A 13,864-nucleotide genomic window follows, 5' to 3' on the forward strand; every position below is an offset into this window, starting at 1 on the left:
TGAAGTAATAAACTGCCCCCACTCGCATAACAGTCCCATTTGACTTTTCATCACTTTTGAGTTAACGTTATGAATATTCATCATTTTTGATGTACTTCCAAAAACAACAATAAAAATTACGAATTTTTATGTCAATGTGTGAAAAAATACAAGTTATGAGCGTCCCATATCAAAAGTACCCGCATAACAGTCCCATCATGGATTTTTGTGTTACGTAACACAAAACTGAACAACTTTGTAGTGATTGTAATATTTTTTACAGTTATATATTCATGTGCAAAGCAATCTGTGAAAGTTTCGAGATTTTTCAAATTTTGGCGATTTTTCAAAGTTTTATATGGAAACAAGTTTTCAAACTTCAAATGTCGTTTTCTCAATTCCTACTTTTTGCAAATGGGACTGTTATGCGAGTGGGACAGTAAAGATTCTAGAAAACGGTATAATTATCCAATAGCCAACTTTGAGCTGTTATATCTCCGGATTCAATAAACCGAATGCAATGAATTTTTGATCATTTATGACTAATATAATGAACTTTGAAAAACAGTTGACTTAATTTGAAATTATTAATAAAAAAAAAGTTATAGCAATTTCTTTTATTCTATGTTTTTTTAGTAAATTTATCCATTTTTCATATGCTTTTCATTTCTTTTTCAATTAAATGCCGGATATTTGGTAGCTTTCCTATATATTCAAGCCAATTAGAGGGAATTTAAATGAACTATAATTACTATCTCGAATTTTGAAACAATGATGAAATTTTTGATAAATTGGTGATATATTAGAAAAATAATATAACCGTTTTAATTTTCTTTCGTGTAAAGAATGTTATCACAGACAAACAGACGTAACACTCTGATAATTCACATCGTACACCGATCTAACGGTCTTTTTCAAAATTTGATAGTTGGCCAACTGCCCAACCGTGGCGCTCGCATCGTTTTTGTTCGAGTTTGACGTTTGCTCACTACCGCCACCTAGTTGGTGGTCGGCCAAACATAGGCCTTTTAGCATTGGGCGAATATGTTTTCGTGACTATGATTTGAATCGAAAAATGTTCGAAGTGTTACGTCTGTTTGTCTGTGATGTTATGTTTTGTCAAAAGTTTTTAATAGCTCATTATATAAGTAATATATAATCAAAATTTCATTGCATTCGGTTCATTGAATCCGGAGATATAACAGCTCAAAGTTGGGCATCGAATAATTATACCTTTTTTATAGAACCTTTATAACTACATGTAGAATAGCCCGATCTTTTCTAAATTTTGACCACTGATACACAACTAGTTGATGAACTTACAGTCAAAATTTGAGAATATTTGATGCCCTTATCGAAAAGTTACAGCGAGTTGAACATTTTTTGAAAAGTGAAAATTTTACCTGTCCTAGTTATTTTGAGTATCCCCTGTATATGTACGCAGGACACTCTGTGCAATTATTGCAAGGTTGAAATCACAGTTTTCCCTTTTATATCAATTCCTTCGGGGTGTATTGGCGTTGATTTATATTGTGCTTGTGTCAGGCTAAGAGGGCTAAGTCCATAGGTTGGACTGCCTTTGGTATTAACTATCGTGGACTTTTTTATGAGTGTAGAATTAGCAAACGTTAAAATACCTGCACGTAAATGTCGTTTGTGGTACACTGCCCGTTGTTATGTTGCAAGAAATGAAGAAAACAACAACACTGTTACCCACAGTTTTGCTCAAACAGCATCAAATTAGGCAAGGAATTATAATACCCACTCTTTTTGCACCATTTTATTGCAGAAACGGAGAATTGACCTTCTCACCATACCAAAATTCAGCTCATTACTACAGGACCATAATTTTATGTAGGATTTCGGCTTTGGATATTGTGTTTCGATTTGTAGGGAACGTAAAACTTAGCTTTATTAGCTCAACTGAGTATACACGACGATACACAGGTCTGATGCGATATACGGTTTATTGCGAACTAACTTTCTGATCCAGGTTTATCATCTCTGAACCTATTTGAAATCGGGTTTTATCGGTAAGCGGGAAGATGATAATAAAGATAATCCGTGATAGCGATCGGGTGTCGATCGTACGCTATGATAGACTTATAGTAGGACATATATGCGAGAAGAGGATTACCACTGATAATAAATTCGAGCAGTTGAGTCACTCCATAAGTTACGCCACACAGATCATTAGCTAAAGATTCAACAACTACAAATCTAGTACTTCACCGATCGGTCCTATTGACTTGAATTTTTGAACATGGTTAGATACTGTGCTTCATGTCTCAAAAATCAAGTCAATCGGTTCAAAATTGACTGAGCTATAGCAGCAAGCGCCCAAAATAGGTGCTCCTGCCCAAATGGTCCCAGACCCAATGTATACATGAAGTTAATACATGTCTTTGAAACTAATTGAAGTTATAATACAATAGGTAGGCGCTTTGAAAATCAACACGGGACTGACATGCAAAGAGGAGCAGTACAGGGGATAGACAAAATGATCAGGAAAGGCATTATTTTCACCTTTCAAAAAATGTTTAAGTAGCTGTCACAGTTTCCTATACACCAAATTGTGAAGGTGGTCCATGTGTATCGGGTCCTTAATGCGTGTGTAGAGATCTCCTATCTTGTGCGTGCTCGCTCCGTGGGCATACTATTACAGAGAGTGCCCACATTCGCACAACAGTCCAATGTGAATAGGAAACCCAGAAAACTTGGGCAGAGGCGTCTCGTGCAGGGGACCCGCATGCTGCAAGGTAGGCCTACTGCTCATCTTTTGCGAATGTGTGCGAGTGTGACTGGCAACGCGACCAAAAGCCTAGTCGAATCCTGCTTGGAAATCGGTTTGTTTTGTCGATGGGGGTGGCCCGCGAAATCGCATTGTGTTGTTTGGGAAGGCCCGCTCGATGCATGTTAGGTAGGCGTAGTTTGTTCGAGTTTGACGTGCCTGCACCCTCCCTGGTCTCGTGACCCGTAAAGCTGACTGTGCACTTGAAAAGTTTTCACATGGAAACAGCAGGAACCTGAACTCCGCTAGACAAGCGAATCTATCGACGATTTCGTCGAGAAAACTGCCTTATTGTTTCAATTGATGAAACAGAGGGTTTTCTACCGCCATCAGTTTAAGCCTCTTTAGTCTTTGCCCGCTCATGGTAACTGAAGATAGGTTCTTATTCTTTTGAGATGGAAAAGTTCCTTCCAACGGCATCAGTTGTAGACGTAAGTGTTATTATCAGAGGAATAAGCAGATACGTTTCTGAGAAGACGTTCTTAGTAAGTATCTTAGCTATCTCTGCGACTTTTTTCGTGTAAAACATTCTCAGCTAATTGGTCAGCTAGACTTTATCGAAATTTGGGAAGCGAGAGTAGACATTGCCCACCAATTGTTAAGGGATTTTTTCGGAAGTTCGAAGAATCCACTCAGAAGTGGATAAATGACACTGAAGAAGTGGAACACCCATTGCACAATTATGGGTCACTCTGTAACTATTACTAGTCAGTCTGTTCTCTATGCTATTCACATACAACTTAAATCAAATTGACCCATGTGAGTAACCCATGATAATGCTATGACTGTAGTCGAAACATGCGTATCTGTTTAAGGGCCCCAAGGGTAAGCATTAGAGGGCGGAATTAAAAGTACAAATCTGAGTACACTCAATCGAAGAGGGTATTCTACTTAGATGATTCGAGATGCGGTACAAACTTTTCCTCAATCGACCGCCTGGCAAACGAATTGCGGGAGTAGATTGTCTACCATATCGCGCTCCATTTTCCTTTAAATGTTGCTAGAAAATGAAACCGTACGCGACGTGCAACTAGTAGGCTGCCCCCACTCGCATAACTGTCCCATTTGACTTTTCATCACTTTTGAGTTAACGTTATGAATAGTCATCATTTTCGATGTACTTCCAAAAACAATAATAAAAAATATGATTTTTTTATGTCAATATGTGAAAAAAATACCAAGTCATGAGCGTCCCATTTCAAAAGTACCCGCATAACAGTCCCATCATGGATTTTTGTGTTACGTAACACAAAACTGAACAACTTTGTAGTGATTGTAATATTTTTTACAGTTATATATTCATGTGCAAAACAATCTGTGAAAGTTTCGAGATGATCGAAATATTCTTCAAATTTTGGCGATTTTTCAAAGTTTTATATGGAAACAAGTTTTCAAACTTCAAATGCTGTTTTCTCAATTCCTACTTTTTGCAAATGGGACTGTTATGCGAGTGGGGGCAGTAAGTGAATGAAAATGCCACCCATTCAGGTCCACCCAAAGGCATGCACGCATGCCAAAAGAGTGGATGGGCGGCCTCCGTTGAATAGTATTGTCTATCCGGTTGGAGTCAAGACCAACATTTAATCAAAAATTGCTATTTTCTTGATCCACAAGTGCCGCAACTGTTTCGCATCTAGTGCGCTGTGTTGCTGACAACAACGGGAAGGATGCGCACTACTTCTGACATGATTGAAAAACGTCGCGAGTTGGGTCGCGTCGCGACTTGATTGTGCGAAGTCCGGTTTGGTGGCGGCCCGATAATACAAGTTCTCTCGCTATGCTCTTTCGCCTCGCTCTCTTGCTGGAGCATAGTAGCTCAAATGCGACGTTGCCAAACTTAGCAGCTTCCCTGCGAGCGCAAGCTTGGTGTAAACAAACAATCTTTCCTTTCCTCCGCCACCGATGAGGCCCACGTCCATTGGAAGAAGTGCACAAAAATTTTACTAATACATTGCCAAAGCAGCACAGGACGGTCGAACACAAGTAAACACAGTTCTTGTATGCATATACAGCGCTCCCGCGCTCCCGTGTACTTCTGGAAGTGAACTGAGGCGAGAGATTTCTGGCGATGCTGTCACATGGATGTTTCGCATGCTTCGGCGTGGAGTACTCTGGCAGCGGCAGGGTGGTGGCATAGTGAGATTAATGGCCCGTTTACACCTTTGCTAAAACTACATGACAATGCATGAACTGGCGCTAGTAGCGTTTAATTAGCACAGTGTAAACACTTTTTAGCAGACAATAAAATTATCATGATTATTTTAGAAGGTTCTGATTTTCGCGCTAGAACTAGCAGACAATAATCATAACTGTCACACACACTGGCATCTCTGCGATTGTGCCGCACACACACAAACAACTTTGTTTCATTCAGTTTGCTTCGCTCGTCCTCGCGCTCGCTGCTGTCGCCGCCGTCGTCGTGGAAATTTGTGAGTTTTTAAAATCGGTGAAATTTGAAATGGCTATTCGAAAGAAGCGAATGTCAAGTGACGAAATTGTCCACTTGCTGGGGCTCTACAGGGAACATGAGCTGCTGTGGAACTACAGCCACGAGCTGTATAAAAATAAGCAGAAAAGGCTGGCGGCCCTGGAAACAATCCGTGCAGCAATGGACCTTGAATCCGTGGATGAGGTCAAAAGGAGGATTAAAGTGGTCCGTGATACCTACAACATCGAAAAAAACAAAATGAGCAGTTCGAAAAAGTCCGGCGCAGGAACAGCAGACGTTTATCACACCCGGCTTTCGTGGTACAAGACAGCGCACGAGTTTCTTTCGGTATGCGAAGCCAGAGAATCGTACAGCAACATTGTAAGTACATATATTCTATTTACTGTTCCGGAAAACTTCTGTTCTTCTTGTCTTGAAACTTCCGGTATACAATAATGCCCCTTCTATTCATAGCCCGAGAAATCCACCTGCAAACAATCGAAGAAGTCTGTCGAAGATCTATTGATTGAGCCCGAAGTCCGAGACTATCAGCTTTATCAATCAATATCATCTTCGGAATCGGGAGATGACCCTGCTGACCTACTGAAGCGGTACGAGGAGGAATATAATAAAGAATACGGATCGGAAGAGCATAGTCCGGTTCAAACTGCCGGACAGAAACGTAAGTCTCCGGTAGCGTCGTCGAGTTTCACTCGCAGTCTCGCAACTCCGAAGAAACGGAAGCGCCGTTCTGCATTGTCCTCTGTGAAACCGAAAGCGACCTCCGACGAAAATGTTCCTCCGCACATAACGTCAGCGCTAAATAAATTGGACAACATCCGTGCATCTGTGTCGCCACCTATTCAGGATGAATTCCAATACTTCGGACTAAATCTCGCTGCGCAACTAAGGGACATGCCGAAGCTACGAGCATTGGTGCTGCAGGACAAACTGCAGAGAATGGTTGCTCTCGAACGAATCGAGTATGAATCGAGTCGGCAAAAACAGCGTATGACTGCCAGTAATGAACCGGCCGACCGTGCATCATCAATGGAATCTCCATCGTTCACAAGAAGGGATGATTATCACCGCGAACCACCTGTTACTCCTCCGCCAAACCCTCAGTCGCCGACAGCAGACTCGCCCAGAGAAGTTGCATTTCAAAATCCGTATGACGAAATGCTCTTCATTGGTCCTGGTGAATTGACGAATGAGCAAGTCGACACGGTGGCCGAAGAAGAAGGGAATACTCTGGCATCAAATGATCCGTCGACGAGCCAAATGAATGACGCTGATCCGGAAATCCGGGTTTCGACGCCAATAGTCCCGTACTACCAAAACATATCTGTTCCAATTTATTTGCAACAGATTAATGCAGACCAGATAAACCAAGCTCCAGAATATTACAAGTTCGACCAGCCGATTATCATATCTGAATTGGTTGATTCTGGATTTGGAGAATCCCAACCGAGCAGTGGTACCCAAGCAGGAGATAAACTTTCACAGGTATGATAGCATTTATATTCGTAATATATTCAAAAACAAAACATTGTTTTTTTCAGCTGATCCAATCATCATTTGGGAACACTCACTAGATCTGCTACTCCAAGCACTTTTCCGATGTCATGTCACAACTTCGAACCTTCGAACCTACGTTGATTGATTTTGATTTATTTATTTTTTTGTAAGAAACATTTGTTTCGTTTTGTTGGTATGAATTTTATTTTATTTTTAATCTATCAGTTTGAACTCGTTTTTTAGTTTATGTGAAACATTTTCATGATCTTTCGTATTAAAGATTTTCGAAATAAAACAATTTCTGATAGTGCATGTAGTATTGAATGAAAGTAGTCTCCCCAGTGGTAAGTATTTTCCATTTAACGTTACATCAAAATATTTTGTTTTCAGGCGATCAATATCATCTAGGTATATCATATCGGGATAAATAATGTATTCCGATAATAAGAATGCAGAGGTCTCTGCATACCTTTCTTAGGGCCGATTATTTCACCTCGGCTTAACCGGTAAGCCAGTTTTACCCATACAGGTAAACCTAGCTTAACGCTTAAGCCAGGGTGAAGAAATCGCCCCTTAGGTGTCTAACTAATCAGTCTTCAAAGATCATCATTGCGAGCGCGAGTTTTTAAAAGCAAGCTTTGAAAAACATCATTTCGTTACGATCAATTCAATTTTTTGCATTTTATTGCTCCTGTGCTCACTTGATTGAAAATAATGCATCAATGATTCAAATCATTTGAGTTTAATTGAACGCATAGGTAATTGTAACCAAACATCCCAAAGAACAACCCTACCCGCTTGGAAATAGGTCACTATAGGCCAAAATGAAGCCCTTGACATAGACTGCAGCTCCATCGGTAATCTGGCCTCACGGCATTTGCCCACCGAAATCCACCGTATGAAAATCACGATCCGAAAAAGCAGAAGCGAAGCATGATGTCTAGGTTCCTCAAATGGTGAAATCTCCCCTTGCTACTCTGCTATGCCCTGGTAGCCGGGAGACAAAATACGGGTTTGTGTGTCCCCCCCGGAAACGGCCGTGGCTAAGACGAGCTGCTTGAGCTTATCTAGAACGTCTAGTTTTTTTTTCGGGGTCCAACAGTACTTTCTAACGTATGCGTTGGCGTGTTGCTCTTCGAACAATTGTGAACAAATTTAATTGTATTCCAATAATCAAATGACAGAAAAAGGACGTCTAGCAATGTACTAGTAGTGTATTTACTGTAACTGTAACTGTTTAACTGTAGTGATTTACTGGGCTTAGATTATGTTCCGCAAAAGATAAATTTGGGATTTGACCCAACCAAATAGATCAATGTGAATACGTTTGGTGTTGGAAGTCGTAAGATAAAACCTTATGTCTGATAGAAATGCACTGCAAAATGATCGGAAATTCTTGAAATACTTCATGAGATAAGACAATAAGTGTGTTTTCGATACTGGTTGTTATGAAACGCAGGTTTATCCGGAAGCGTTCCGGTCATCGTTTTTGTATCTTTTTAAGGTTTATGCTTCACTCGAACACACAGCCGCAGGGCAATTAAAACGATTTATTGTAAAAATGAGTGAAACGAGACAGATGCGGATGCTGTTAAAACTAGGCCGAATCAAGAAATGAGCACTGCCGATGAAAGCCATGTAGAATTGCACGGATTCTCGCGGATTCTGACATCACACACTAGGTAACTACTATCTCCGTGACATCTCTCCAAACCTTATTGCTCCAATGTTCAGTCACTCGCTGTAAACTACAAAATCTGAAAATGAAAAGAAATTTAAGGCATCCTTACAACACTTACGCATTGAACCCAAAATTCAACTACGACCGTTACTTCTGAGCCTTCTGACAGACAGACAGTCATTCATAGACGGTAAACATTTTCAGTCGAGGCAACCCTTTGTGAGTTCGCTAAGGAATATGAACCGTTACTAGGCCTACCATGTGTGTTTGTTAGCTTTTGAGATGAGCCCTCCCAGTAGGAATGATTTAGATCAATGATGCAGTATTTTCACGAAATGATAGGCGCAATTCAAATCATTGTTGATTTTAAAAATTGGGAGCATGCATTCTCCTGCTCCTAGTTTTTCGAATCAAAGCAACGCAATGCAAATGAAATTTTGAAGACTGTTAAACTAATCAATCTTCCTTTCCCATCCCTCAGCTGCAGCTGTTGCAAGGACATGGCCAGCTCTCCGCTGTGGGAGGATTGCATAAATCTTGTATTGAAGTTAGTGAAGAGCCCCAAATCTCAGTGCTTTGGTAACTTTGAATCAATTACCAACAATATTTGGAATCGGACTTGCAATTCAGAAATTCAAATTTGATCCTGTTTACAAACAATTAAATAAATCTCATGCAAATTGAAAAATACTTGACACAATAGTTTAACTGGAACCTTTCACACCTGAAAAAAAAGCTCAAGTTATGAAAAAATGTACCTGAGCCTGCATAAATGTATAAGAATATTCGGAGAGAACGTTGCTGTTATTTGGAGGAATTCGTCTGTAGTTTATCGGGCCTTTCAAAATTGTTGATTTGATATTTGCATCTCCCATTATTTCTCCATCACCACAGCGCAATTTGTAGTTAGACTGAGACTCTAAAAAATAATATAAATGCGTCAGAAGCAAGAAACACTATCCGACAAATGTGCTACGTACCAATTCTTATTTTTGGGAAGTTCACATGGGTTTTAAACTAAATCAAATTCTTCATAAAAGAGCTAAAAGTTTACCGGCTAGAACATCAACAAAACAAGGAATTACTAAACATCAAATAAACACGAAGCATTTGAGTTACACATTCTTGACAAAAACGCACACTAAAATGAGTAAGATCTGAAAACATGGGTTGTCCTAGTCTCTCAGGTGGTCGCATTACCTTTTCTCGCGTATTCGGTTGAATTCGGTTGATTCAATAGAGTTATTTAATAAACTATAGAGGACGAATGTCGCTGCTGTTCCCTTTGTTCTCGTTCCGAAACATGTCGGGTATCTATCTGTCAAACTGTATACTTTTTCGCTATGACACTTATATCCCTCCCTATCTTTTCCAGCAAGAGATGTTGCGGTGGCGACGTCAGCGACATTCGTCCTCTATAGTTTATTAACTCTATTGTTGATTCGGTTGAAGAATTAAAGAATTAAAGAATTAAAGAATTAAAGAATTAAAGAATTAAAGAATTAAAGAATTAAAGAATTAAAGAATTAAAGAATTAAAGAATTAAAGAATTAAAGAATTAAAGAATTAAAGAATTAAAGAATTAAAGAATTAAAGAATTAAAGAATTAAAGAATTAAAGAATTAAAGAATTAAAGAATTAAAGAATTAAAGAATTAAAGAATTAAAGAATTAAAGAATTAAAGAATTAAAGAATTAAAGAATTAAAGAATTAAAGAATTAAAGAATTAAAGAATTAAAGAATTAAAGAATTAAAGAATTAAAGAATTAAAGAATTAAAGAATTAAAGAATTAAAGAATTAAAGAATTAAAGAATTAAAGAATTAAAGAATTAAAGAATTAAAGAATTAAAGAATTAAAGAATTAAAGAATTAAAGAATTAAAGAATTAAAGAATTAAAGAAATAAAGAATTAAAGAATTAAAGAATTAAAGAATTAAAGAATTGAAGAATTGAAGAATTAAAGAATTAAAGAATTAAAGAATTAAAGAATTAAAGAATTAAAGAATTAAAGAATTAAAGAATTAAAGAATTAAAGAATTAAAGAATTAAAGAATTAAAGAATTAAAGAATTAAAGAATTAAAGAATTAAAGAATTAAAGAATTAAAGAATTAAAGAATTAAAGAATTAAAGAATTAAAGAATTAAAGAATTAAAGAATTAAAGAATTAAAGAATTAAAGAATTAAAGAATTAAAGAATTAAAGAATTAAAGAATTAAAGAATTAAAGAATTAAAGAATTAAAGAATTAAAGAATTAAAGAATTAAAGAATTAAAGAATTAAAGAATTAAAAAATTAAAGAATTAAAGAATTTAAGAATTAAAGAATTAAAGAATTAAAGAATTAAAGAATTAAAAAATTAAAGAATTTAAGAATTAAAGAATTAAAGAATTAAAGAATTAAAGAATTAAAGAATTAAAGAATTAAAGAATTAAAGAATTTAAGAATTTAAGAATTTAAGAATTTAAGAATTTAAGAATTTAAGAATTTAAGAATTTAAGAATTTAAGAATTTAAGAATTTTAGAATTTTAGAATTTTAGAATTTTAGAATTTTAGAATTTTAGAATTTTAGAATTTTAGAATTTTAGAATTTTAGAATTTTAGAATTTTAGAATTTAAGAATTTAAGAATTTAAGAATTTAAGAATTTAAGAATTTAAGAATTTAAGAATTTAAGAATTTAAGAATTTAAGAATTTAAGAATTTAAGAATTTAAGAATTTAAGAATTTAAGAATTTTAGAATTTTAGAATTTTAGAATTTAAGAATTTTAGAATTTAAGAATTTAAGAATTTAAGAATTTAAGAATTTAAGAATTTAAGAATTTAAGAATTTAAGAATTTAAGAATTTAAGAATTTAAGAATTTAAGAATTTAAGAATTTAAGAATTTAAGAATTTAAGAATTTAAGAATTTAAGAATTTAAGAATTTAAGAATTTAAGAATTTAAGAATTTAAGAATTTAAGAATTTAAGAATTTAAGAATTTAAGAATTTAAGAATTTAAGAATTTAAGAATTTAAGAATTTAAGAATTTAAGAATTTAAGAATTTAAGAATTTAAGAATTTAAGAATTTAAGAATTTAAGAATTTAAGAATTTAAGAATTTAAGAATTTAAGAATTTAAGAATTTAAGAATTTAAGAATTTAAGAATTTAAGAATTTAAGAATTTAAGAATTTTAGAATTTTAGAATTTTAGAATTTTAGAATTTTAGAATTTTAGAATTTTAGAATTTTAGAATTTTAGAATTTTAGAATTTTAGAATTTTAGAATTTTAGAATTTTAGAATTTTAGAATTTAAGAATTTAAGAATTTAAGAATTTAAGAATTTAAGAATTTAAGAATTTAAGAATTTAAGAATTTAAGAATTTAAGAATTTAAGAATTTAAGAATTTTAGAATTTTAGAATTTTAGAATTTTAGAATTTTAGAATTTTAGAATTTTAGAATTTTAGAATTTTAGAATTTTAGAATTTTAGAATTTTAGAATTTTAGAATTTTAGAATTTTAGAATTTTAGAATTTTAGAATTTTAGAATTTTAGAATTTTAGAATTTTAGAATTTTAGAATTTTAGAATTTTAGAATTTTAGAATTTTAGAATTTTAGAATTTTAGAATTTTAGAATTTTAGAATTTTAGAATTTTAGAATTTTAGAATTTTAGAATTTTAGAATTTTAGAATTTTAGAATTTTAGAATTTTAGAATTTTAGAATTTTAGAATTTTAGAATTTTAGAATTTAAGAATTTTAGAATTTTAGAATTTTAGAATTTTAGAATTTTAGAATTTTAGAATTTTAGAATTTTAGAATTTTAGAATTTTAGAATTTTAGAATTTTAGAATTTTAGAATTTTAGAATTTTAGAATTTTAGAATTTTAGAATTTTAGAATTTTAGAATTTTAGAATTTTAGAATTTTAGAATTTTAGAATTTTAGAATTTTAGAATTTTAGAATTTTAGAATTTTAGAATTTTAGAATTTTAGAATTTTAGAATTTTAGAATTTTAGAATTTTAGAATTTTAGAATTTTAGAATTTTAGAATTTTAGAATTTTAGAATTTTAGAATTTTAGAATTTTAGAATTTTAGAATTTTAGAATTTTAGAATTTTAGAATTTTAGAATTTTAGAATTTTAGAATTTTAGAATTTTAGAATTTTAGAATTTTAGAATTTTAGAATTTTAGAATTTTAGAATTTTAGAATTTTAGAATTTTAGAATTTTAGAATTTTAGAATTTTAGAATTTTAGAATTTTAGAATTTTAGAATTTTAGAATTTTAGAATTTTAGAATTTTAGAATTTTAGAATTTTAGAATTTTAGAATTTTAGAATTTTAGAATTTTAGAATTTTAGAATTTTAGAATTTTAGAATTTTAGAATTTTAGAATTTTAGAATTTTAGAATTTTAGAATTTTAGAATTTTAGAATTTTAGAATTTTAGAATTTTAGAATTTTAGAATTTTAGAATTTTAGAATTTTAGAATTTTAGAATTTTAGAATTTTAGAATTTTAGAATTTTAGAATTTTAGAATTTTAGAATTTTAGAATTTTAGAATTTTAGAATTTTAGAATTTTAGAATTTTAGAATTTTAGAATTTTAGAATTTTAGAATTTTAGAATTTTAGAATTTTAGAATTTTAGAATTTTAGAATTTTAGAATTTTAGAATTTTAGAATTTTAGAATTTTAGAATTTTAGAACTTTTAATTTAATTTCCTATGCTTCGCTTTGTAAAAAAATGCATCAAGTTTAAAATGTGGTAGCACAGACAAACAGACATATTATTTGGAACAAAATGCAATAAAAATCATAGTCACGCAAACATAATCGCCCAATGCTAATTATGCTGTGGTACGCAAACCCACTGAGTAGATGGCGGTAGTGAGCAAACGTCAACCAGGAGAAATAGCCATGCGAGTGCCATGAACGAGCGATTTGCGAACTACGGAATATTTAAATAATCCGTTGAAAAGGGAAACGATGGGAAGTGAGTTCTTCGATCGCAGTACGCAGTTGCGAAGAAATGACAATCCAAATGGCAGTCACCGTAGAAAGTTTCGGCCAGGAATCGATCAAGAAATTTCTTGAGCGATTCCTGTTGAACTCGAAACTGGGCTGAACACGAAATTGCGCTTTAATATGAATGCGATCACATAATGTTCCAATACATTTCGGTTCCCGTGATAGTACTCTCAGGATCAGACCATTTAAATAGTTAAGCGAGAATGTATCAAATTCCAAGATCAAATTCAGACTACATACGGCAAAGTGTCTGCCCGGATCTACCCTGACCTATCAGCAGGAACTCATCCGTTTGACTTTTGAGTAGCGGCGTGTGTGTGAAAACTTTTTTGCAATGAGCCATTTTACGAGATGTTTCGGATCAGCTGATCGCTCATTTCACGAATAAAAATTTGACAGGAGTTCGCGTCGTAGCCCGTGAGTGTTAATATCAATATCAACACCGTATCAA

General features: G+C 33.7%; 1 protein-coding gene and 1 long non-coding RNA gene across 3 annotated transcripts in view; one reads left to right on the forward strand and one right to left on the reverse strand.

Moving 5' to 3' along the window:
* The window catches only part of LOC115257775 (uncharacterized), a 41,855-nt gene that overhangs the window by 18,912 nt on the left and 9,079 nt on the right, over positions 1–13,864 (forward strand). The window lies entirely within an intron of this gene.
* LOC134292054 (uncharacterized) lies at positions 12–9,701 on the reverse strand. The gene is made up of 2 exons (XR_009999430.1): positions 9,378–9,701; positions 12–9,316 (listed from the first exon to the last, which is right to left on the reverse strand). It is a non-coding gene; the product is annotated as an uncharacterized LOC134292054 (long non-coding RNA).

The sequence above is a fragment of the Aedes albopictus genome, chromosome 3 (assembly GCF_035046485.1).
Source record: "Aedes albopictus strain Foshan chromosome 3, AalbF5, whole genome shotgun sequence".
Taxonomy (NCBI): Eukaryota; Metazoa; Arthropoda; class Insecta; order Diptera; family Culicidae; genus Aedes; species Aedes albopictus.